General features: G+C 37.2%; 1 protein-coding gene across 1 annotated transcript in view; it reads left to right on the top strand.

Moving 5' to 3' along the window:
* Window positions 1-27,378, top strand: part of LOC150089536 (G protein-signaling modulator 2-like) — a 240,318-nt gene that overhangs the window by 918 nt on the left and 212,022 nt on the right. The window lies entirely within an intron of this gene.

Raw genomic sequence — 27,378 nt, 5'->3', positions numbered from 1 at the left:
TTAATTTATCATAACCTCTAGGATTTTAACATTATTTCACCTTTCATAAATCTGTTACTTCTTTTTCTACTTTCCTCACCCTGCTAGTTGCTGGCACTTTGTACAACTGTCACATCCATTTATGCATCTTTAATTCAATATATTAATACAACTTCTATTTACTCTTGTATCCTTTAATGCTGCTTTGTGTTTTAGGTGCATCTGTCATACCTATTTATTAATTTTACATTCACTGAAACCATTTCATCAACTGTATATCTTTTTCATATGTAACTCTTTAAACATTACCTTTACAGAGTTACTTTGAATACCTATATATATACTTTTATTTATTTTTTGCATATATGGGTTAGAAATATAGACATTTTAACACCAAATTTTGGGCGAGATATTGGTCTATTATTATTATTATTATCTCTCTTCTCTTAATTCTCGTTATTATTATTATTATTAATAGTATTTTTTTAAATTTATTATTATTTTTTTGCAGCAGCATCCAAAGAGATTTATCGTAGTTTTCATAATCCATTTATACACTTAAAAAAAACTAAAAAGTATAAATGATAATAAATTGCATAAGAACACTTATTATAGGTCATTGTGCATATCATACATTAAAATTAGCTTGAGTGAAGTAATTATCAAATAGAAAAAAATGCTGCACATTTTTTTTTTCTCTTTTTTTTTTTTTAAAATTTAGATTTTTGTTTAGAATTTATATGTGAATACTACAGTGTTATATTTTGTGTAATTTTATTGGAAAAAAAAAAAGATTTAACTCGGATATGTAAGTAAAATCAGATAATAATGCAAAATAAAACCAGATTGTGAATATTACGTCCTTGAGGTTGTCACAGACATTCTCCAAGATATGCCAGAGAAGCTGTACTTGCTACCTGGGAGTTTAAAATGCTGATGGAACTGATATTTGGATGACACTCAAGTCAAATGGATCCAATTTCGGCGGAGTCCGGATGGTCGGTGACAGCCAAATCCTCTGCTTGCACCTTCACGATGATTGGATTGTTAGTAATCTTGGATATAACCTCCATGCACAAGCACACTGTTGGTGAGTACCCAGGTGTGAACCAACGTAAGCAGGGGTCGAGGTGTGGTGCCCACACCACATGGAGGAATGTTACCACGCAATACTAAGTGGTAGATGACTCTCATCATCCGGTGCAATACCACCACTTTGCTATTGGAGGCTTGAAGTGGTGGAACCCATGTTTAGCCTCCAGAGCTAAGTTCAGGTCAACCCTTCCCCATCTCTTCCATCATGCAGTATGACTGATGACTTTTGAGGTTATGATGAACATCATGGCAAGATCCAGTCTTCTTTACATTTCATGGGTACAGCTCTAAAACAGTGTTCGCAGCTGCTAGTTAGTACACAAGACCGAACCTATTGGTAACTTTTTAGGAGGCTTCTGGATCAGCTAGTGTATAATCTTGTTACCTCTACTTTGTCAGATAGTGATTGGAGGGAGTCTGAGTACTGTGTATGTGGGGGCATTGTCGAGGCCACGTTATGTCAAGGATCTGGGTATATTCTTACCATGTGTACGCCATATCCAAAAAATTCATTACTTCATACAGCATGTTCCCCGCCCACTTTTTCTTACTATTCAATACACTATGAATTGTCAAACTAATAGAGTAAGTTTGTCTGCGAAAAGATCTAAACCTCCCAAACACTTCCAGTTCATTTCACAACTATAAGTGGTCTCAATTCTAATCTCAGTGATGTCCATTTCCACTTGCAGTCTGCCAAACCACATGTACTTTTTCTGACAGAATCTCAGTTATCGGTTGATTCAACTACTGCTCATCTCAGTTGCCCAAATTATTTGTTGTATGATTCCTTTTGCCTCAAAGGTGGTATTTGTACATATGTCCGTTCTGATATTCCCTGTCAGAGACTTGGTAATTTGGAATCTCCTCTTTTCGATCTTCTCTGGTTTAAAATTTCTTTACCTCATTGTGTCAAATTCATCTGTTGTCTCTACTGTTCTCCCAACTCCACTAATCACTTGGAGCTCTTTGACTTCCTCTCTTTGCGACTTGACTTTCTCCAGTCCAACTTTCCTAACAGTGAGGTAATTTTTCTTGGTGATTTTAATGTTCACAACTCCAGCTAGCTTCCATTTTCTAGTCACACCGACCCAGCTGGTCGAGCTGCTGAGGCTTTTGCAATTACTAATGACCTTGCACAGATTGTTCATTTACCTACAAGAATACCGGACAATCCTAACCATACAGCCAACACGCTGATCTTTTTCTCACAAACGACCCTTCTAAGTATTTTGAAGTGAGTGATCCTTTAGGCACCTCAGATCACAACTTGGTGATTGTCTCTTCTCCAATGGGGTCTTTATCTCATGGCTATTCACAACATCGTGTTGTTTGGAATGACCTGCGAGATTTCTTTTCTTCTTTTCCTTGTTCGGATTACAGTTTCAAAATTTCTGATGTCAACGTTTGCTCAGATCGTGTCAGTGAAGTTATTCTTGTGGGAATGGAATCCTTTATTCCACACTCCACTTTAAACTCTTGTCCATTATCTAAACCTTGGTTTTCCAATAAATGTGCTAATGCTGTTCAAGAGACAAATGTTGCATATCATAATTGGCTTGTTTCCAGTTCTTCAGTTTCATTTTCTGCTTGCATCAAAGCTTGCAACAATTGCAAAGCAGTTATTAATCAGTCCAAACTAGATTTTGATCAGGCTAAGAGTAGAAAACTTGCTTCTTGCTGTAATGGTACCGAGCATTCTGGTCTCTTGCCAAAGCTTTTGGCTGAAACTTTTGTCCACCTCTGCTCCCACCTCTGTCAAAACTAGATGGTTCTATTGTCACTACAGCCAAGGATAAAACTGACCTGATAGCATTCCATTTTTGTTCCAACTCTTGTAATAATAATGTTGGTAAAATATCTCCCATCATTCCCAACATGCTCCATTCAATGAATGCCCCCCTGTGATCTTCCGTCAAAATGATGTCAGAAGGATTTTGATGAATCTTGATGCTAAGAAGCTCCAGGTCCTAATGTTATTTCTCCACTTGTTCTCAAAATTTGTGCTCCTGAACTTACTCCTGTTCTTTGCTGCCTTTTATCACTTTCTTCTTCCAATGGTGTTTTTCCTTCTGCTTGGAAATTTGCTTATATCCAGCCAGTTTCTAATTGGATGGGAGGGATTTGTCACCAAAGGGTGACAAATCCCTCCCATCCAATTATCGTCCCATTGGCAATTACTTCTGCTCTTTCTAAAGTAATGGAGAAATCAATTAACTGCTAACTCTTAAACTACCTAGAAACCTTCCATCTGATCAACGATCGCCAGTATGGATTCTGTCAAGTGTCGATCCACTGGTGATATTCTGGCTTATTACCTGTTCACAAATTCAATGGAAAAGTTCGGTGAAATACAAGCAGTTGCTCTTGACATCTCAAAGGCTTTTGATCATGTTTGGCATAAAGGTCTTCTAAACAAGCTTCCATCTTATGGTTTGCCATCTGTTTTTTTGTAATTGGTTATCCAGTTTTCTCTCTGATCGCTCATTGAGGATGATGGTAGATGGCTGTCTGTTTTCTAACTTCTCCACTAATGCTGGTGTCCCCCAAGATTCAGTTCTTTCCCCCCACTCTTTTCCTCTTATATATTAATGACCTTCTTCCATTGACTGGAAATCTTATGAATAATTTTGCCGATGATAGCACATTGCATTCCCCTTTCCATTTTGAGAAAACTTGCCTTGCTCAATTAGCTTCAACTTCTCGAATATGCGCTACCAATTCCTTAAACGCCGATCTCCAGGTAATTCTTCACCAGAGGGGCAAAGACAACTTAGTTGATTTCAATCCTTATAAAACTCAGGCCTGTCTTATATCTTGCAAAAAGATTCTTCTGCTCCTATGCTTATCTTTGGTGACACTCAGATTTCTAGGCAAGTTAATATCTCTTTTGGGGATTATCCCGACTTCTAATTAATCTTGGCACAAACACATTACAAATATTGCTTCCTCTGTATCTAAAAAAAACTTGGTTTTCTCTTTTGCTCTTGGCGTTACTTTTCTTCCAAACAGCTGTTGATTCTGCACTAATTGCAAATCCACCCTACCATTCAATATTGTTCACACATCTGGGGCAGTGCTCCCAAAACCTCTCTCAGGCTTCTAGATTCCATTCAGAAGAGGGTAGTTAGGTTAATTAATGATTCCTCTCTAACAGAGTCTCTCCACTCGCTGTCTCATAGACGTACTGTTTCTGCTGCAATCCCTTTTCTACAAATACTTTCATGGGTACTGTTCTTCTGAATTGGCTTCTATAATTTCCGCTCTCTCTTTCAAAACAGTCCGAACACATGCCGCCACCAGCTAACATGCATTTTCTGTCCAACTTCAAACTCACAAAACCAACTTTTCATCTTCCTTGTTTATTCATTCAACTGCCGTTTTCTGGAACAACCTTCCTTCATACGTATTTCCTGAAAATTAGTTTTCAGAAGTTCAAGTCTAATGCCAAAAAATATCTTCTTTCATCTTCTCAAGCTCTGACCCAAGCACAGTACTAGTACTATAGGTTCTAATATCTCTCGTGTTTAGGTTTTCATTAAAAAAAAAAATGTAAGAAGAAAAAGGGAAATATAATGTGGAACATTTACTTTTAATGAAAAAGCTTTTCTTTTATATTGAGTAATTTAGTCAATAAACGTGTGTTGGTAAATTAAAGCCTAACAAAGCAACTGTGAGAATCAACGAAATGAAATCTAAATTTTTTTTTCAAATACTCAATATAGAAACTTTATACACCAATTTAAAATTTAATTACCTCCTGTCTATTTTTTGCTTGTTGCAATTCAATTTATCTAAGCGTGGATTATAAATTTTCACAGAAACACAAATTGTAGCTACACCAAAGAAACACATACAAACAAAAGCTGCAAATCACACTGATGTCACTTTACAACTAAGCCGAAAATCTTGTTAGGTATTAGCCTACCTACTTAATATGTATATTTACAGTTGAACCAGCCGAACAAAAGCATCTAAAGTCAGATGCGAGGTGGCAAAAGTATGCTGAGCTCAAGCTGATAACTTCGCTAAAGTAAGGGACATAGTTCTACTTTCGTTTGTGTGGTGTTGTTAAATAGTAATTAAATTGAAATTGGAATAATGTTTTGAAATATGGAAAATAGTAGTACATAGTAAAAATATCAGAGTAGAGTATAGGCTTGGAGGGAGCTGCAGCCCCATCAGCCCCATACTAGTTATGCCACTGGCTCAAACCATTCAAGGCCTTATGCACCTCAATCAGATTACCTTGCAGGTGTCTAGTTTCCAGATGCTGCAATTTGGAGCTTAAGCCCTTTCTTTGTAAGGGCAACCCTTTGTTCCATTCACCGATATCTTTGCCCTTCTCTGTACTCATTCCAGCAGCTCTACAGCCTTCCTAAAATGAGGCCTCCAGACCTGTTCTCAAATTGTGGCCTGACCATTGCCTTATACAAGGGGATAATCACCTCCTTATCCCTGCTAGAAAAATTCCTGTATATCATTGACAAAACACCATTATCTACTCTTGCAGACTGTTTGTACTGCTCAGAAAACTTTATATCTGACTGCACAATTAACCCCAGGTCTTTTTCATTCTCCACTACCCTGAGTGTAGTACCACACAGTTTATATGTTACTGTTGGGTTACTGCTACCCATATGCAGTACTTTACATTTGCCAATATTAAACATCAGTTGCCACCTGTCCCTGTCCCCATATGTGGACAGGAGGTTTCATCATGGGTTGTTTTCACTCTGTGGCCCAATTAATTGATTCCATATGAGAGGTGTAATGTCCCCCCCCCTTTCAAACTTGATTTTTTTTAGTGATATGTAAACATGGTGTACAAAGACAAAATTTGCGGGACATAACAGTGGACTCAATGTTACAAATAATCAGATAAAATTAAAATTCAAATATTGTTAGGAAACAATGCTGTATGGTTATTATCCACAGCTTAATTTTGTAGTGAACCACACTTTTACCATGTGAATAATACAAATACAGTGGGACCTCGACTTATGATGACATCAACATCCGATATTCTCAGGAACCCATATACCTTCCATATGATCACTTATTTTAAGGACCGATGATATTTGCAAGTACCGATGGCTTTCTGACATAGCTGGAATGATACGTGGGTGAAACTTTTCAGACACGTGCCGCACGGAACATCACTTGCATGATTGTTCTCAATCAATTAGTCTTTTTTATTGTTTAACAACGTTATTGTTCAATACATGGCATGCAGAACATCACTCATGTTTGTTTCAGATCTTCTGATGATCCATCATAGATCTGAAACTTAAAGCTCCATCAACCAGTGGCAGTGCTGTGCTCTTTGAAGACTTTAAAGCCAGCAGAGGCTGATTCGAGCACTTAAAAAAAAAAAAAACGAATATAAAAAGTGTTGAAAGGCATGGGGAGGCATCCAGTGCTGATATATATTAAAAAAAAAAAAAAAAAAAAAAAAAGCAGCTGAGACCTTTAAATTTGAATTCCAAGAGTTTGTTGATCAGGAAGGTTATCTTCCCCAGAAGGTTTTTAACATTGATGAAACTGGCCTCTTCTGGAAGAGAACGTACATCACTAAGGATGAGGCTAGTTTACCTGGGCATAAGCCTATGAAAGATAGGCTCACTCTCCTGTTGAGTGCCAATGCCTCTTGAGATTTTAAGCTGAAGCCTTTGCTTGTGTATCACTCTAGCACCCCCAGAGTATTTTTAAACAACAAAAGGTTGACAAAGACATGCTGGGAGTGTTTTGGTGCAGTAACAAGAAGACCTGGGTTACAGGATATGTCTTCAATGAATGGGAGCTTGAAGTTTATCCTTCAGTGAAGAGTTATCTTGAGAAAAATAAGCTTCCTGTGAGTGAAGGCATTGCTCCTGCTGGTTAATGTGCAAGGCTATGATCCCAACCTTATTCAATCTCTTGAGGCACAATTTGACTTTGTTCAAATCAAACCTTTTCCGGATCCTAATATCATACCATACATGGACTGAAATTAAAGGGAAAAGGGCAAATTAATTTAATAGTTACCCCATTACAAATAAAATCGATTAATTAAGCTTTTGATATATAGCACAGCATACCTGTTTAGGGCTTCTTGCTTGTTAGGGTTGTCTAACTAAGACCACCATGAGGATGGAGGGTGCTATTGAGGGTTTTATGCATTATGCTGAGGCCTGGAGCTGAATGGCAACATACTTTTATATACAGACTAATTCATTAACAACAGGTGTATCAGTGATTCTTGTACTGGTGTTATTGGAACATTTCAGTAGCCTGGAAAGCAAGGGTTTGTTGATCAAGAATATCAAGGTCTGCTGAGCGTCTTCATGCAACATTAGTTAATTAATAATAGTAAAAATAGGTGCATGTACTTCCATGAATACTAATGCTAAGAGCATAGTAAATAAATCAATTTGTAGGACTGGTCAGGTCATTGAATGTGGATGTTATATGGATATTGGAGTCATGGTATTTTTCAGACATAAGAGATGCAGAATTTGAATATGGAGAGAACAATGCACATAGAAAGGACAGACAGGAAAGGGGGAGGAGTTATGCTCTCAGTTAGAGGCACAAAATCTAAGGCAGTGCATCCAGCTGACATGTGGCCAGTGCAGTATTGAGCCAGTTTGGTGTGACATAAGCACTGGAAAGAAAACGAGAGTAGGTGTGTGTGTGTTATAGGTCTAATGATTGTGATGACTATACCAAACAGTTGAGTAGGTGGGTAAATCAGAATGTCTTATAATGGGGGATTTTTAACTTTCAACTGGAACTCGAGTTAGTCACTCACACACTAGCAAAGACTTTTGTGGATTTATTTGATGACTGTTTTCTACAGTAACAAGAATGAGTAGTACTCTTGATCTGATTATCAGCAGCAGCTATTCAATAATATTGGCCCAATATTGATGTAATTTGTGAAGGCTCAACAAATTGTTGTAACAGAGTGAAATATGAAAATCATCCACTCAGAGCTCAGTGATTACATGGGGCAGACAGACAAAGAAATAATAATTGTTAGATTTCTGTTGGTCCAATTTTAATGAAATTTGTGATCGATTGACAAATCCTTCTAAAAGAACGAAATATAAAATTTCATGAAAATCCATCTATTGGTAGTTGAGTTGTTACAGGTGCCTAATTAGGCTGCAATCAGTCCACAAGGAGGTTAGGCAAGCTAAGGCAGATTACAAGAAGTCTCTGGAAAAGAATGCAAATTAAAGTAGTAAATGTAAATTAAATAAAGTAGTACAGGCATACCTCGGTTAACGTTACCTCTGATAACGAAGCCTCAATATAACGAAGTCCGCAATTTCAAGCCCCATTTAACATAAAAAAATATTCCATTTTTGTTTAATCACCTGAAATCTAAATAAACTGAAGAAATTACGGAAACCTTTGGGGCTTCTCGTGGTTGGTTCGAGAAATTTAAAAAACGGGCCAGGATTCATAGTGTAAAATTAACAGGAGAAGCTGCAAGTGCAGATGTTGAAGCTGCAAATAAGTTTCCAGAAAAACTAAAGGAAATAATTAAACGTGAAAATTTTCCACCAAATTTGGTGTTCAATGTTGACGAAAGCGGTTTGTTCTGGAAACGGCTACCAACAAAAAGCTTCATTTCTATTGAAGAAAAATCAGCTGCTTGGTTCAAAGCAGCCAAAGACCGTTTAACGTTACTCTTTGGATCAAATGCCTCTGGCGATTATAAATTAAAATTGTTATTAGTTTACCATTCAGAAAATCCGAGGGCGTTAAAAGGTAACATAAAAATGAATTTACCTGTAATATGGAAAGCAAATAAAAAAACGCGGGGGTTACCAAGGAGTTATTTACTGATTGGTTTGTTAACCACTTTTGTCCTGGAGTAAAACAGTATTGTCAAAAAAACAACTTTGAAGAAAAAGCTCTTTTGTTGTTAGACAATGCTCCGGGACATCCTACTGATCTTAACACGTTGGACACATGCATTCCTGTCAAAGTTGTGTTTCTTCCCGCAAACACAACTTCCCTGATTCAACCATTGGATCAGGGAGTAATAGCATCATTTAAAGCTTATTATCTGCGTTGAACTTTAAGCAATTTAACTGAACTAGAGGATAAAGAGGAAATGACAGTTAAAACTTTTTGGAAAAACTACACCATTAAAAACGCAATAGAAAGCATTGATAGTTCTTGGAAAGAAGTCACTAAGAAATGCTTAAATGGAGTTTGGCGCAAAATATGGCCAGAAGTTGTACTAGAAGAAGAAAATAACATCCAAGAATTAGAAATGAAGTTATCCAGATGGCTCAATCAAATAGGTTTCGAAAATGTCGATGAAGAGGATGTTAGAAATTTATTGAATGCAGAAGATGATGGTTTTTCAGTGGAAGATTTAGAAAGCCTTGTTAGCAACGAAGACAAAGATAATGAAGGCGAAGTTAAAGAAGTACCTGCCGAAAAAGTGTTAACAACCAAAGATTTAAAAAGGTGCTTAAATGATATTGAAAACGTTTTAAATTTTTTTAGTGAAAATGATCCTGACTTAGGAAGAAGTGATAATTATAGTTAAGCGATCAGTGTTAAATGCAATAACTCCGTATAGGCAATTGTTAATTGAAAGAGAAAAAAAGCATAAACAATCAACTTTAACCTCATATTTTAAAATGTGATTTCACTTTGTATGTAAGTTGACTGTTTATTTAATAAAACTTTTCTTTGTTCGAAAAAAAGCTTTTCATTTTCTTTACGTAGGAACGTATCCCTATTCTGGCCATAGTATTTTTACCTCTGAAAACGAAGTTTCGCTTAACGAAGTAATTTCGTGGAACGCATCCTATTCGTTAATCGAGGTATGCCTGTATATGTAAATGTAAAATTTACATATGTAAATGCTAGAAGAAAGGGAATGAATCACATAGGTCTGCTAGATGTGAATGATGTAACAGTTGATGTTCTGTTCAGGTTGCTGACAAACTGAATAGATATTTTGCATCTACGTTGCATCTACGATGAGGAAATATTTAGAGATGGGGGGGAATATATCAAAAGTGTATCAAATTCTAACAGGGAGCTAAAGGATTTTGTGATAACTGAGAGGAAAGTGATAAAGAAATTGTTGAAGCTAAATGTAAACAATGTTAGTTAATGTATGCAGTGCTTTATTTCAGGCACATTAGCAAATAGTAGTAATTCATGATTTATAACAAAAAAGGAGGAAAAAAAACAAACTTATGTGCAAACCATATATGCATCTGCCACTTTGCCCATTCATTCCTCCAGCAAGTTAGTGGCAACAAACTTAATAAACAGTGCATTATTTACAATATACACAAGTGGTGTAACTAGAAAAAGTGAGCCCCAATGCAAAATTTAATGTGGGCCCCCACTGAAAATATGTTTTGGTTAAAGTGACCAGTCCTTAGTATTCCAATGTGGGCCATCGATTTTATAACCCCCCCCCCCTAAAAACAATAAACATATATAGTTTTTGAAATTTTTTATATATAAAAAAAAATACTCGCATACAAAATATAAATTAAAGTCATACGTGAATATTTTCCGGGACAGTTTGCAGTACGGAGCAAATGACTTAAATCCGGGACTGTCCCACATAATCCGGGACGTCTGGTCACTTTAGTTTTAGTGAAAATAAAAAATTAACAATACAACAGTAAATGTGAATTTAAAATCTTTATCAATACAATATAAAACAAAAATAATATTAAATTCTGTAAATAATAAATATGAAAAATAAATTCTGTAAATTAAATGAAGTGATATGTCGACTTATGTGATTTAGAATGGCTTTGGTCTAGATTTGGAATTGGCAAAGTCATTAATTTAGAAATGTCCATTCTTTCAAATTCTTGTGCTTCTATGCTAAGCAGTGCTAGTGCTGATATTGTTGTCCCATGGTGTCTCAAATAATTCTTAAGTAGTTCTGGAAATTTGCAAATAGTTTTAATTTTTGCAATTTCACTTTTTAGTGACTTTATGCAAAGTAGTATAATTGCATTGAAATTGATTCTGAAAAGTCACTTAAATTTCTTTTGCACCTTCTCTGGGTGCAAAAGTTAATTAGTTAATTAATCCAAATGGATGACAATGGAATTGTCATCCATTTGGATTAATTGGTGCAGTTACTTTGTCACTAAGTCAGTTATGTGATAAATAACGTTAACTTTAAAGAACAGTTCTGCATTTTCAAATTGGTAGTCCTCTGCAAGTTCATCAAAATGTTTCTTAACAAATCTCCTCTGTTTATTTACAAATTGACAAGGTATAGCCCATTTCTGCCCAATAGATGATGCTGCCTTGATGATATTTTCAAATTCATTTCTTAATTTTGTCACTTGATTATACAATGTTTCTATGCCCAATGCAGTTAGATCAATATTTGTTATTTGCAAAATCGTTGATGTTGAATTAATATATGACATGATTTTTTTTCTATCAGTATAGTGGCTAACACAAAATCAAAATTTTAAATATTATTTTTAATCCGGAGGGCTTCCGACTTTTCATTGCTTTTTGACGATTGTATGATAATTTTATTTAATGCCATTAGCAAATCGGGAAATCTCAATTTTTATGGCAGTTATAGACGCAAGCCAACTAGACCAACGAGTTGGATTTAATTTCTTTAATACAATATCTCATTCACTTGTAATTTGAGATAACAAGTCCCAACAGTTGATACTGTAGCCAAAATTCACATATATACTTTGAACAATGCTGAAATAGTCGGAAAATATCCCAACTATTACTCCATTTACTGCATTATTAATAACTAGATTGAGATTGTGCGGTACACAATCTCAATCTAGTTATTAATAATGCAGTAAATGGTACATACAATGCATTCAGTTGTAACTCTTTTAGGCAGGATTGTACTCCTGAATATGCACCAACTGTTGTGTTTGCTCCATCTTACCCTTGCCCACGACATTTTAATAGATCCAGATCTTTTGAACTTATGGAGTCGCAAATATTTGACATTATTCCAGCACCCGATTTATCAGTAACGGTGAGAAAACCAAGAACATTTTTCTGACATCTATATGCTTGGGTCTGTTATCATACAGATCTTTTACAATATGGTCATAATGGTACCTCAAGCTTAGTTTATCCATTTTTGAGATATCTTGCATTGTATCAGCAATGATGGAAAAATATGGGGCTTCTTTAATATCCTTAGTTAATTGTTTTCTTAAATGTTGGCCCAAGTATTCAATAACTTCATTCTGGATTTTGGGACTTAAATAAGTAATGCTTCCGGTTGGTAAATCCACACCCTGTCTCAAGATGGGGTCATAATCTGCTAACAACTTTACATCCAACAAAAAAATTCCAACGTTTTAAATTTAAAAAATTTATAAAATTATTTGTTACCAAAAAAGGTTTCAGTTTTTAAATTGCAGCATCTGGAGAGTTAGGCATCTGATTTAGGCAGACTACACAGATGAGGCAGCATAAACTCAAAGTTGAGGGAAGATGGTTGCATAATAGACATGCAGAAATTTATTGTTAGGTAATTGATCATTGGAACAAACTTCCGTCTGGTATTGTGGAAGTGGGAAGGTTGAATAATTTCAAGAAAGAACTAGATAAAGTAAATTAATAAATATTATTTAATTAATTAAAATTAATGAAGTAAGTTTAATAAAGAACTAGATAACTTATCTGCAAAAAGATCTATACCTCCCAAAACACTTCATCGTTCATTTCACAAATGTGTGGTCTCAGTTCTAATCTCATTGATGTGCATTTTCACTTAAAGGTAAAAAAAAGAAGTTTAATTGCAGCCATTATCCACTGCAGGATGGTAGAAGCCTCCTCAAAGATTCATGTTGAGGGAAATGTACCATAATCTGCCATGCTAGTCCACTACAGTCAGATTGACTGTTTAGCAGTCAAGGACTTGAACCCCGATCTACTCAGAGCGTGTGCTACTGCACTCCCGTTCCTGACCACTTGGCTACAGAGGCTGCATTATTTACACTTAGTCTGCAAAATCCCATGTACTCTTTCTGACAGAATTCCAGTTATTGGTTGATTCAACCACTGCTCATCTCAGTTGTCTGAATTATTTGCTGTATGATTCCTTTCGTTTCAAAGGTGGTACTTGTGCATATGTCTGTTCTGATATTCCCTGTCAGAGACTTAGAATTTGGAATCTCCTCTTTTTGATCTTCTCTGAATTAAAATCTCTTTACCACATCTGGCAAATTCATCTGTTGCTTCTATCATTCTCCCAACTCTACTAATCACTTGGAACTCTTTAACTTCCTCTCATTGAAACTTGATTTTTCTCCAGTCCAACTTTCCTAACAGTGACCTAATTTTCCTTAGCGATTTTAATGGTCACAACTCTAGTTGGCTACTGTTTTCTGGTCACATGGACCCAGCTGGTTGAGATGCTGGAGCTTTTGAAATTACTAATCGCACAGATTGTTGAATTACCTACCAGAATACCATCCAGGGAACATGCTTGATCTTTTTCTCACAAACAATCCTTTTTTTCGGATTACTGTTTCAAATCCTCTGATGACCTTTGCTCAGATCTTGTCACTGAAATTATTCTTGTAGGGATAAAATCCTTATTCCAGACCCCACCTTAAAATCTTGTTCTTTATCTAAACCTTGGTTTTCCAATAAATATCTAGGGCTGTTCAAGAGAAGAATGTTGTGTATCATATTTGGCTTGTATCCAAATCTCCAGGTTCATTTTCTGCCTACACCAAAGCTTGCAACAATTGTAAAGCTGTTATTAAATGGTCAAAACTAGATTTCAAACAGGCTAAGGTTGGAAAACTTTTTCTTGTCCAAAACATAGTCAAGCATTCTGGTCACTTGCCAAATCTATTGGCTGCAGCTTTTGCTATCTCAATTCCCACCTCTTTCAAAACAAGATGGTTCTGTTGCCATTTCAGCCAAAGATAAAGCTGATCTGCTAGCATTCTACTTTTCTTCTAACTCGTGTAGTAATGGGCTTGGTAAACTGTCTCTTATCATTCCCACTTTACTCCATTCATTGCCTCTTGTGGTCTTCTGTCAAAAGGATGTCAGAAGGATTTTGAACAATTTTGATACTAAGAAAGCTCCAGGTCCTGATGGTATTTCTCCACTTGTTCTTAAAACCTGTGCTCCTGAACTTACCCCTGTTCTGTGTTGCTTTATTTCACTTTCTTAGTTCAAAGGTGTTTTCCCTACTGCTTGGAAATTTGCTCATATCCAGCTAGTTCCTAAAAAGGGTGACAAATCCTCCCATCCTGTTATTGTCCCATTGCACTTCTACACTTTCTGAAGTAATGGAGAAATCAATTAACTGCCAACTCTTAAACTATCTGGGAACCTTCCATCTGATCAACGGCTGCCAGTGTGGATTTTGTCAGTGTCAATCCACTGGTCATATTCTGGCCTATGTTACCCATCTATGGGCAAATTCAACAAAAAAGTTTGTTTCAAGGGCTTTTGATCATGTTTGGCATTAAGGTCATCTTAATAAGTTTCCTTCTTGTGGTTTGTCAACTGTTTTTTTTTTGTAATTGGGTATTCAGTTTTCTCTCCGATTGCTCACTGCAGATGGTGGTAAATGGCTCTGTCTTACAACTTCTCCACTAATGTGGTGTTCCCCCAAGGTTCAGTTCTTTCTCTCACTCTTTTCCTCTTATATATTAATGACCTTCTTCCATTGACTGGAAATCCTATTCATAGTTTTGCTGATGATAGCACATTGCATTCCAGTTTGAGAAACCTTGCCCTACACAAACAGCATCAACTTCTTGAATATTCACTATAACTTCCTTAAACGCTGATCTCCAGGTAATTTTCCAGCGGGACAAAGATAACTTAATTGATTTCAATCCTAAAACTAAGTCCTGTCCTATATTGCACAAAAAGGATTCTTTACCTCCTGTGCTTATCTTTGATAACACTGATTTCTAGGCAAGATCATATATATATATATATATTGGTGTCTGATTTCTAATCTCTTTTGGCATAAGTACATTACAAATATTGCTTCCTCTGCATCTAAAAAACTGGGGTTTTCTCTTTTTCTCTCAGTATTAACTTTCTTCCAAACGTCTGTTCACTTTGTACAAATTGCAAATCTGACCTACCATACAATATTGTATCTTCCGATCTGGGGGCAGTGCCCCCAAAATATATATATTCCCCCCCCAGATTCCATTAAAAAGAAAGCAGTTAGATTAGTTTATGACTCATCTCTAACAGAGGCTTTCCACTCTGTCTCATAGACATTTTCTGCTGTATGCCTTTTCCATAGATACTTCTTTGGGCACTGTTCTTCTGATTTGTCTTCTATAATTCTCTCTCTTCAAAAGCAGTCCGAATACGTGGCGCAACCAGTCAACATACTTCTACTGTCCACCTTCAAATTCACAGAACCAACATTTCTTCTTCCTCATTTAGTTCTGTTTTCTGGAACAACCTTCCTTTGTACGTACTTTCTGAAAATTACAATCTACAGAAGTTCAAGTCAACAGGTATCTTCGTTTATCTTCCCAATCTTCAATCCATGCATGGTACTGATTACTATAGGTTCTAATATATCTTGTTTGGGGTTTTCATTAAAAAAAAAAATGTTGGGGATGGACAGTTGATATGGGTAGTGTTTTTTTTTTCCTCCTTCTTCTCATGCTATACAACTTTTATAAATGCATTTAACTAAACTACTGACCAAGCAAAGGATTTAACAAAAAAAGTTAACATTTAAAAATAAAAAAAATACACTTTTGGAACCTGCCATAAACAGTTCAATCAGTTCTTGCAGGTGCCTAGTTCCTAAGTGTACTGCTATTTACAAAAGTGAAATCCTTTATGGTGCAAGTATACTTTTTGCTTAATTGATTAATCTGGTTGCTATTTTCTGTAATCATTCAGAGTTCATGTCCTTCTTAAAATTAAGCTTACAGACCTGTATGCAGTACTCAAGATGTGGCCTAAGCATTGCCTCTTACAATAGAATAATCACCTTCTTGTCTCTAGCAGCCTGTTTGCACTGCTCAGAAAACTTCATATCAGACTGTACAATTAGCTTTTTCATTCTCCACAACTTTGAGAGTGGTCTCACCTAATTGATTTGTTATTCTGGGATTTTTGTTGTTATCTGTTCAGTTGTAGCTGACTTTCGGAGAATTTATGGTTGAGCTGCCTCCATGCTGTCCATTCTTCAACAGCTTCCTTTATGCTCATGCCAGTACTGCTCTTGGTGTTGACTCAGCATGTTCTTTGCCGACCTCTTCTCCTTGTTCCTCTGATCTTTCCTAGCATCAATTTTTCTAATGAATTGGGTTGCATTACATGACTGAATTAGATCAATTGCAGATTGTTGATCTTGGCTTCCAGTGATGTTTTTGGCTTTATGCAATCCAAACATCTCTATTTATCCATGGTATGCATAGCAGCTTTCTCCAGCACCAGAGTTTGAAAACGTCAATTTTTCTTCTGTCTGCTTTGCCAGCTTGTCCAGCTTTTGCACCTATAAGTTGTTATGAGAGACATTATAGTATTGACCATTCTGGTTTTAATTGTAAGGCAGATGTTTTTTGTCTTTCCAGATCTTTTCCATGCTCATCATTGTGCTGTGACTCAGTGATATTCTTTTAATTTTGGGCCAGATTCTCTTCCCAAATGAAGCCTTGGACAGATTTGCCCTCTTCATTGCTAATTTTAACTTTTCCTGTCCCAGCTGTTGTCATAATGATATCAAAATTATTTTTTGCATCCAGTTCCTTTGTGACCACGTCAGACAAGACTTCTCCTTAATAAACCCATGCTGTGTCTGAACTATAACTGCAGTCTTGTCTAGATGATCCTGCAATGCTTCTTTAACCAGTGACTCCATTATTTTCCCCTTAACAGAAGTTAAAATAAGAGGTCTGTAATTACTTGTGTCCCCCTTTGATTCTCCTCTTTGTGAATTGGAGATTCATTTGCACATCTCCAGTCCATGGTGTGGACTTCTCAGAGTCCAAGGATGCTCTGATAATTATGGCTAAGAGTTTGTTTACTTCCCTTTCTATCTTCTTTAATATAACTGGATAGATCTCCATACACTCCAGGTGCTTTTTTTATGTTTAACTTCAACAATTTCTCTTCCACTTTGCTCTCAATTATTACAAAATCATTTAGCTCCCTGTTAGGTTTGATAAGCTTCTGGCCTCCACTTCCCTTCAGAATTCCACTTGATCTATTAAGTAAAGCTTCAGATTGCTTTTGCTTAATGTCATTAGTACTAATGTGTGAAAAAAAAAAAAATAATAATTATACATTTATTATACACATAAAAATAAATAAATCAAATAATAAAAAAAAATTACCCTTTGTGCCTCTGAAAGATAATTGTTTTACAGTATTGCAGACTTCCTAGCAGACCTTACCCTGATCTTATTTTACCTATACCATCACCTGTAGGACCATTGCCTTCTGCTCATGGTGATCCTGCCATGCAGCTAGATGCATGAGGGTGTGCATCTGGCTACATGGGCAGCTGAGTACCTGATGATAGAAATTTTTTTTTTTTTTTTTTTTTATGAGAACCCCAAACACGAGAGGTATTAGAACCTATAGTACGTAGTACCGTGCTTAGGTTTGAGGTTAAGAAGATGAAAGAAGATATTTGTTGACATCGGACTTGAACTTCTGTAGATTGTAATTTTCAGGAAATACGTATGAAGGAAGGTTGTTCCAGAAAACGGCAGTTGAATGAATAAATGAGGAAGATGAAAAGTTGGTTCTGTGGGTTTGAAGTTGGACAGTAAATGGATGTTGGCTGGTGGCGGCACGTGTTCGGACTGTTTTGAAAGAGAGAGCAGGAATTATAGAAGCCAATTCAGAAGAACAGTGCCCATGGAAGTATCTGTAGAAGAGGCATGCAGCAGAAACAGTGTGTCTATGAGAAAGCGAGTGGAGAGACTCTGTCAGAGATGAATCATTAATTAACCTAACTGCCCTCTTCTGAATGGAATCAAGAAGCCGGAGAGAGGTTTTGGGGGCACCACCCCAGATATGGGAACAATATTCCATGGCAGGGCGAATTTGCGATTTATACAGAGTGAGAAGCTGTTTGGAAGAAAAGTAACGCCGAGAGCGAAAGAGAAAACCAAGTTTTTTAGATGCAGAGGAAGCAATATTTGTAATGTGCTTGTGCCAAGAGAGATTAGAAGTCAGGGTAATCCCCAAAAGAGATATATCATTTTGCCTAGAAATCGGAGTGTCACTAAAGATAAGCATAGGAGTAGAAGAATCCTTTTTGCGAGATATAAGACAAGACTGAGTTTTAGAAGGGTTGAAATCAACTAAGTTGTCTTTGCCCCACTGGAGAATTACCTGAAGATTGACATTTAAGGAATTGGCAGCAGATTTTCGAGAAGTTGAAGCTGATTGAGCAGGACAAGGTTTCTCAAAATGGAAAGTTGAATGCAATGTGCTATCATCGGCAAAACTATGGATAGGATTTCCAGTCAATGGAAGAAGATCATTGATAAACAAGAGGAAAAGAGTGGGGGAAAGAACTGAACCTTGGGGGACACCGGCATTAGTGGAGAAGTTAGAAGACAGAGAGCCATCTACCATCACCCTCAGTGAGCGATCAGAGAGAAAACTGGATAACCAATTACTAAAAACAGTTGGCAAACCATAAGATGGAAGCTTGTTTAGAAGACCTTTATGCCAAACACGATCAAAAGCCTTTGAGATGTCAAGCGCAACTACTTGTGTTTCACCGAACCTTTCCATTGAATTAGTCCATAAATGGGTAACATAAGCCAGAATATCTCCAGTGGATCGACACTGACGGAATCCATACTGGTGATCATTGATCAGACGGAAGGTTTCTAGGTAGTTTAAGAGTTGGTGGTTAATTGATTTCTCCATTACTTTAGAAAGAGTAGAAGTAATTGGATGGGAGGGATTTGTCACCCTTTTTAGGAACTAGCTGGATATGAGCAAATTTCCAAGCAGAAGGAAAAACACCTTTGGAATAAGAAAGTGAAAAAAGCGGCAAAGAATAGGAGTAAGTTCAGGAGCACAGGTTTTGAGAACAAGTGGAGAAATACCATCAGGACCTGGAGCTTTCTTAGCATCAAGATTCATCAAAATCCTTCTGATATCCTTTTGACGGAAGACCACAGGAGGCATTGAATGGAGCGTGTTGGGAATGGTGGGAGGTGTTTTATCATTAATACATGAGCTGGAAGAAAAATGGGATGCTAGCAGGTCAGCTTTATCCTTGGCTGAAGTGGCAACAGAACCATCTGGTTTGGACAGAGGTGGGAGCAAAGATGGGCAAAAGTTGCGGCCAATAGCTTTGGCAAGAGACCAGAATGCTCGGCTACCATTAGGGCAAGAAGCAAGTTTTCTACTCTTAGCCTGTTCAAACTCTAGTTTGGACTGGTTAATAACTGCTTTGCAACTGTTGCGAGCTTTGGTGTAGGCAGAAAATGAAACTGAAGAATTAGAAACAAACCAATTACGATATGCAACATTCTTCTCTTGGACAGCCTTAGCACATTTATTGGAAAACCAAGGTTTAGATAAAGGACGAGATTTTAAAGTAGAGTGTGGGATAAAGGATTCCATTCCTGCAAGAATAATTTCACTGACACGATCTGAGCAAACGTTGACATCAGAAGTTTTGAAACAGTAATCCGACCAAGGAAAAGAAGAAAAGAAGTCTCGCAGGTCATCCCATTTTGTATTCTTGTAATGCCAAACAACACGTGGTTGGGAATAGCCATGAGATAAAGGTTCCATTGGAGAAGAGACGATCACCAAGTTGTGATCTGAAGTGCCTAAAGGACCTCTCACTTCGACCGTGTACTTAGAAGGGTTGTTTGTGAGAAAATGATCAAGCATATTGGCTGTATGATTAGGATTGTCCGGTATTCTTGTAGGTAAATGAACAATCTGTGCTAGGTCATTAGTAATTGCAAAAGCCTCAGCATCTCGACCTGCTGGTTCGGTGTGACTAGAAAACGGAAGCCAGCTGGAGTTCTGAACATTAAAATCACCAAGGAAAATTACTTCACTGTTAGGAAAGTTGGACTGGAGAAAGTCAAGTTGCAAAGAGAGGAAGTCAAAGAGCTCCAAGTGATTAGTGGAGTTGGGAGAACGGTAGAGACAACAGATGAATTTTACACAATGAGGTAGAGAGATTTTAAGCCAGAGAAGATTAAAGAGAGGAGATTCCAAATTGCCAAGTCTCTGACAGGGAATATCAGAACGGACATATGCACAAATGCAGTCTGTCCTCGTATAGCACGATAGTTGCGTTCCTAGAAACCCTCGTGCAATGCAAAATCGTGCAATATAAACAACAGGCCCTATGGGAAAAGTGGGGTTAGGTGCCGACCACCCAAGATTGAACACACATTTGGAACCAAAACATTACCAAACACAATAAATAATCGGGTAATTTTAATCCTTATAAAATACTTACGTATTTTATAACGATTAAAATACGTAATAAAAATAATATTATATTATAATAAAGTATTTTTAGTATTTTTTTAATACTAAAAAAGTATTTTATATGAATAAAATACGTATTTTATTCGTAAAAAAATTTATTATATTAAATAAAATAGTCGTAATAAAATACTTAGGTATTTTATAATACGTAATACGTAAGTCGTAATAAAATAATGCTTTTGCTTCTATCGTAAGCAAACTTGCTTTTTGTTTGATTTTCTATCCAAAGAGATGACAGCCGTTCCATCTCTTCCAATTCTTTGTGTCTTAATCTAATGGATTTTAATTACACTGAGTTGTTCCCGCTATGAAAGTTGTTTTTATTTTCTCTGCATTCTTTGTAATTCTCAGCGTTGCCTCATTTAGGTCTGTAGCACATGCAATATCACATGGTCTTTCATTTCCTCAAAGCGTTTCACAATTTCATATTTTTTCTCTATCGACAGAAGAGGACTGGCCATAAGCCTTACGGGAGAAACCACGGTGGGCCGGAGGCCGGTGTGATTTTGGCCATAAACCGTAGTATGAGGCCACTATAAATTTTCCCGGGTAAGAATTTTTGAGCCAGTCCGCCTTTGTTTATCCATATTGCTTTTTTTTCTCTCTCTGAATCTGCAGTGTCTTCGCCAGGACGCTTCCTTTTCACACCTTTTAAGTATTTTACTAATTTTTAGGGAATAAAGCGCAATTACAAAACGAGGAGGCACGCTTGATACACATAAACAAAACTGAGCACATGTAGCAACTGAATAAACAACACTGTAAAGCCCGAGATACACTATTAACACCTCACATTTTACTAAAGCACATTTCTAGGGGTTACTATCATAAAACAATTTCCAGTTGCGTTTCTGCTAGTTGGAATCTGTTATAAACTGGTAGTAAACTCGATCTAATTGCATTTGCGATTATACCGATAGCTGGAATTGTGTTGGTTTTTACGTTACTATGGTGAAATGTGTTTCCCCTTCACTGATATAAAACACATAAATACATTTTCAGAATCTCCTTCATTCCTATCGTGTTGCGTTCAGTTAGGGTGATTCCGCGTTCGACTGCCATTTCTTGTAAACACAAAGGCGAATCGTGTATAAGCGAATTCGGTTCGTGTTATATAAGATAACGTTCCCCTATTTATAAATCGTGTATGATCGAATTCGTGTAATGCAAACACGTGTTATACGAGGACCGACTGTACCACCTTTTGAGGCGAAAGGAATCGTACAGCGAATAATTTGGGCATCTGAGATGAGCAGTTGATGAATCAACCGATATCTGAGATTCTGTCAGAAAAAGTACATGGGGTTTGGCAGACTGTAAGTGGAAATGGACACCATTGAGATTAGAATTGAGACCACGTATATTTGTGAAATGAATTAGGAAGTCCTTGGGAGGTTTAGATCTTTTTGCAGATAAGCTTGCTCTATTAGTTTGACAATTCATGGTGTATTCAATAGTAAGAAAAAGTAGGTGGGACATGCTGTATGAAGTAATGAAATTTTTGGATATGGCGTACATGTGGTAAGAATATACCCAGATCCTTGACATAACGTGGCCTCGACAATGCTCCCCGCATACACACTACTCGGACTCCCTCCAGTCACTATCTGGCAGAGTAGAGGCAGCAAGATTATACACTAGCTGATCCGGAAGCGTCCTAGAGAGTTACCAATAGGTTCAGTCCGGTGTACTAACTAGCGGCCGGCCTGCGAACACCATTTTAGAGCTGTACCCTCGAAATGTAAGGAATATTGGATCACTCCTTTTTTGGATCACTATTTGGAGCTGTACCCTCGAAATGTAAGGAATATTTGATCACTCCAAATTACTCCTTTTTTTGAAGCACTTAAATTTATCTATCAAAATGCTAAATGTCCACTTAATTTCCTTGCTCTCTCTCTCACCTCCTTTACATTATTATTTTACTGGAGCTTGTTGCTGCTATCCTTATTATGTTATTTGTGTGTAGAAGTGTGTTCACAGGCTCATTTGCATATACGTGCCGGCAGACAACCCAGAATAGCTCACAGGTTTTTCAGCCTGTGATTTATCTGGGCTGAAAAACGTACTCCTCTTGAGGTCAGATAACTATAGCTTCAGTTGATTAGTTTTAGTAATTCCCCCAGTCATTGAGTGGAATCAAACCTAGACCTCTCCAAATGGGTGGTAAATGATGCATTATGCCAGCTAAGCTGCTGTGAAATTCTTAGAATTGTCATCAGCAATTTCCCACTGAGCCAAGGTAACCTCACGGCTTTGCTGCTGTAATTGGCATACTTTTAGTTAAGAAAAAAAAAAAGGGGGGATTATAGCACTTTGTACTTGTGTAATGTAAGTAATAATGCACTATTCCCCAAATTTCTAAAATTATATATTTTTAATACTTATCATATCAGTTATACACATAAAGAATTATACACATACAGAAATGTTAAATAATTACAATCTGTGGCAGTGATAGTTTCTAATATATTTTGTGCAAAACATTTCTTCTTTACTCTGATTTATGAGTAAATAAGAAATAAGTGAATAATAGGGAAAAAAAAAAAAAAAAATGCCTGGTTAATTGGAACAACACAAATTTAAAACAGACATATTTGAAATCCATAAAATCATTAAAACAAAATAAGTCCACTTGAGTGGAGTGCAAAAAGCATGCTCACCACTGTTGTAGTGCATGCACAATCCTGACTTTTTTTTTCTGACTAACTTTGGTTAATTTTGTTAGGTTAATTTTTCTTGTCTATCTATATTGGCATTTCCTAAACTTTTTTTTTTTTTTTTTTTCAGTCACAGAACACTTTTCATCTCACAATATATTTACAGAACACTTATGAAACAAGTTTAATGGGAGACAAAGAACTATTTGCTAATATTTTATTACATACGATGCACTGTGCACCGGGAGCATCTTTATTTCCAACACATGTAAAGCTGAAATTCAAATAACTGTCATCTTACTTTCGTTTTGGTCTTTTATTAGTTGGTTCCTGTTTTTTCACTTTGGGTTTTTGGGGAACAAAAGGCTGTGATTGTTCATCCTCACTTTGAAGTGTGACAATATTGTGTTAATTTTCATTGACCACAGTTGCAATACTAGAAGTACTTGCTTCTCATTTTAAAGTTCATTTTTTTCAGCAACAAATCCATGGTCATTTATTTTAATAAGTAGTTGTTAACTAGTAGTTGTTGGTGACTCTATTGTCAGGGAAACGGGGAACATGCTTTGTAAAAAGGATAGATGGAATAGGACCAGGGTATGTCTGCCAGGGGCAAAGGTTGATGACGTTGTAGAGCGGATATCATCTTTTAAGGGCACAAAAGGTGATATAGTTGTACACGTTGGCCCTAATGATATTAAGAGTAGGAGACCAACGGAATTACTTAGCAAGTACAGGTCACTGTTGAAAAAAAGCCGTGAATTAGGGTTGAATTTGAAAGTGTCTGCAATACTGCCCAGACACGATAGGAGGGAGTATATGATGAGAGCCTTGTCGATCAATTCGGCCCTGGAGGGATTGTGCAAGGCCCAAGGGGTAGAATAGAAAGGGTGCAAGAATTTTTGCTGATGCTGTCGAGGCAGTGTTAGGTGGGTCGGAAAACTGCTAGTTGGGGGATACAAGGACTAATAGATTAACAGTAGCCACTGGCAGAGGTGGAAGTGATTCTTGCACTGCTTCTATTGAAATGAGCAGAAGCCTGAAAAACAAGATGCAGGATATTTCAGAGACTGCTGGGAGTCATTGCGGTAAAGTAAACACATGGGTTGTGTTGTTAGGGTAGCTAAGAATAGAAACAGGTGCATGCATACTTGCGTGTACACCAATGCTAGGAGTTTGGTAAATAAATTTGATGAATTTGAGGTATTGCTCAAAACATCAAAGGCAGATATTGTTGGGATATCAGAGACGTGGTGTCAAACAGATATAAGGAATGCGGAACTGGAATTTGGGGAATACAATGTGTATAGAAAGGATAGACAGGACAGGAGGGGAGGAGGGGTTATGCTATTAGTTAAGAAACACATAAAATCCAAGCAGGTGAAGCCAGTCGACATCAATGGATAGGGCAGCGAGTCAGTTTGGTGTGACATAAGCATAGGGAAATCAAAATTGAGAGTAGGAGTGTGCTATAGGTCTGATGAGTATAATAAGATATTGTACAGGGAAATAGAGTGGGCCAGTAAATCAGAGAGTCTTATAATGGGGGATTTTAATTTCCCAGATATTGACTGGAATTTGTGGGTTGGTCACTCACACACTAGCCAGGCTTTTGTGGATTTATTGGATGATTGTTTTCTACATCAGCATGTTCGTGAGGCAACAAGAGGGAGCAGTACTCTTGATCTGATTATCAGTAGTGATTCTTCATGCATTAAGAAGCTGCAGATAAATGAACTACTAGGTGGCAGTGATCACAGTGTGTTGAAGTGGGATTTACTGAAGGAGGTAACTACCATCAGAGGTAAAGGGAAGGGTTTTTGTTTTCGTAAAGGCGACTATGATGGTCTGAGACAGTATTTAAATTCTATACAGTGGGACCAACTGATGATGTTACCAACAGCAAACTCAAAATGGGAAGCATTCAAGGAACTAATCTTGGAAGCTGCCAGGCTTTACATACCAACTAAGAAATATTGTTCAAGGTTTAGGCCTAAATGGTTGTCAGATGAATTAATGAGACATGTGGCAGAGAAGAAAAATGCATGGAATACATACAAATTAATGGGCGACATGGAAGCCTATGATAGATATAAGTTGGTCTGTAACCAAGTCACAAAGGAGATTAGGCAGGCAAAGGCAGACTACGAAAAATCTTTGGCAAAGGATGCAAAGAAAAACAGAAAAGAGTTCTTTACCTATTTAAACTCAAAGAAGGAAAGGGATGAATCAGGTTGGTCCACTGGATATTGATGGTTCAACAGTTGAGGATCCTGCTCAGGTGGCTAACAATCTAAACAACTATTTTGCATCTACATTCACGCATGAGGAGTTATTCAGGAAGGAGAATGACGTAGGTAAAGTAGACATTGGCAGTGAGCTAGATGATTTTGTAATAACTGAGAGGAAAGTGGAGGAGAGATTGTTGAGGATAAACAAAAAAGAGGCACCTGGGGTGGATGGGATCTATCCAGTTATATTAAAGGAGGCAGTAAAGGAAGTAAGCAAACCCCTAGCCATAATTATGAGAGCTTCTTTGGACTCAGGGGAGGTACCCATAGACTGGAGATGTGCAAATGTAACCCCAATTCACAAAGGAGGATCAAAGGCTGACACAAGTAATTATAGACCTGTTAGTTTAACTTCTGTTCCAGGAAAATTAATGGAGGCACTGGTTAAAGAAGCACTGCAGGATCATCTAGACAAGAATTCAGTTATAGCTCAGACTCAGCATGGTTTTGTTAAGGGCAGGTCTTGCCAGACCAATTTGATTGGATACTATGATGTAGTCACAAAAGAACTGGATGCAGGGAATAACTTTGATATTATTTATTTGGATCTTAGAAAGGCTTTTGATACTGTTGCACATGGAAGACTGCTGCACAAATTGGAGCAGTGTGGCATTGGAGGCAAATTGCTGCTATGGATAAGGGGATGGTTGAGTGGCAGAAGACAGAGAGTGGTAATCAATGGACACTGCTCAACGTGGACTAATGTTATTAGTGGAGTTCCTCAGGGTTCAGTGTTGGGTCCGTTGTTGTTTTCGGTGTTTATGAATGATATTGATGATGGTATATCAAGTTTAATGTCCAAGTTTGCAGATGATACAAAGGTTGGCAGGGTTGTTAAGGACACTACTGATGCTATGCTGCTGCAACAGGATCTGGAAAGGTTGAACAGATGGGCTGAGAGGTGGCAAATGAAGTTTAACATTGACAAATGTAAAGTACTACATATGGGAAACAGTAACCCCAGAGCAACGTATCAACTCTGCGGTACTACACTGACAGTTGTGGAGAATGAAAAGGACCTGGGGGTAATTGTGTCTTGTCAGTGATATACAGGAATTTTTCTAGCAGGGATAAGGAGGTGATTATTCCCTTGTATAAGGCAATGGTTAGGCCACATCTTGAGTACTGTATACAGGTCTGGAAGCCTCATTCAAGAAGGATGTAGAGCTGCTGGAACGGGTACAGAGAAGGGCAACAAGATTAGTGAATGGAACAAAGTATTGCTCTTACGAAGAAAGGCTTAAGTTTTGCAAATTACAGAGTCTGGAGACTAGGCACCGGCGAGGTGATCTGATAGAGGTGTATAAGGCTTTGAATGGTTTGCGCATGCTCAGTGCCAATGGGATTCTTCTTCCTCTTGCTCAGAATAATCACCTCAGAGGGCATAAATTCAAATTGAGGAAGGACGGATGTCGGATAGATGTGCGGAAATTTGCCTTTGGCCAGCGGGTGGTTGGTTGGTGGAACAGACTTCCATCATTTGTTGTTGAAGTTGATAGCCTAAACAAATTTAAGGCTCAACTGGACAGGTATTTCGAACGAACGGAGGGGTGAAATGGGAGTGGTGTGTTTTTTTTTTTTTTTGGCTGATGCTGAATTAGCTTGCTTTCTTGCATCATATGCCTCTACTAATGCTAATGCTAATAATAGTATTTCAAAATACAGTAAGTTCTGCTATAACATGGTATTATGTGTTTCTAAAATCTCTGCATTATGGTATTTCACACATTTAAAAACAGGACTTAGGGATAGGGGCAGAGCGCTCAAAAAAAAAAAAAATTCAATCTGGTAAATAGAACACTAAAATAAAAAGTTAGAAACCCAATAAAATTGCTAACACAGGTTTAAACATATTAAAGTTTTAATAAATA

This window comes from Mastigoproctus giganteus, chromosome 2 (assembly GCF_048544385.1).
Source record: "Mastigoproctus giganteus isolate SK-2022 chromosome 2, ASM4854438v1, whole genome shotgun sequence".
Lineage (NCBI taxonomy): Eukaryota > Metazoa > Arthropoda > Arachnida > Uropygi > Thelyphonidae > Mastigoproctus > Mastigoproctus giganteus.
This window is presented reverse-complemented; position numbering and strand designations above follow the sequence as displayed.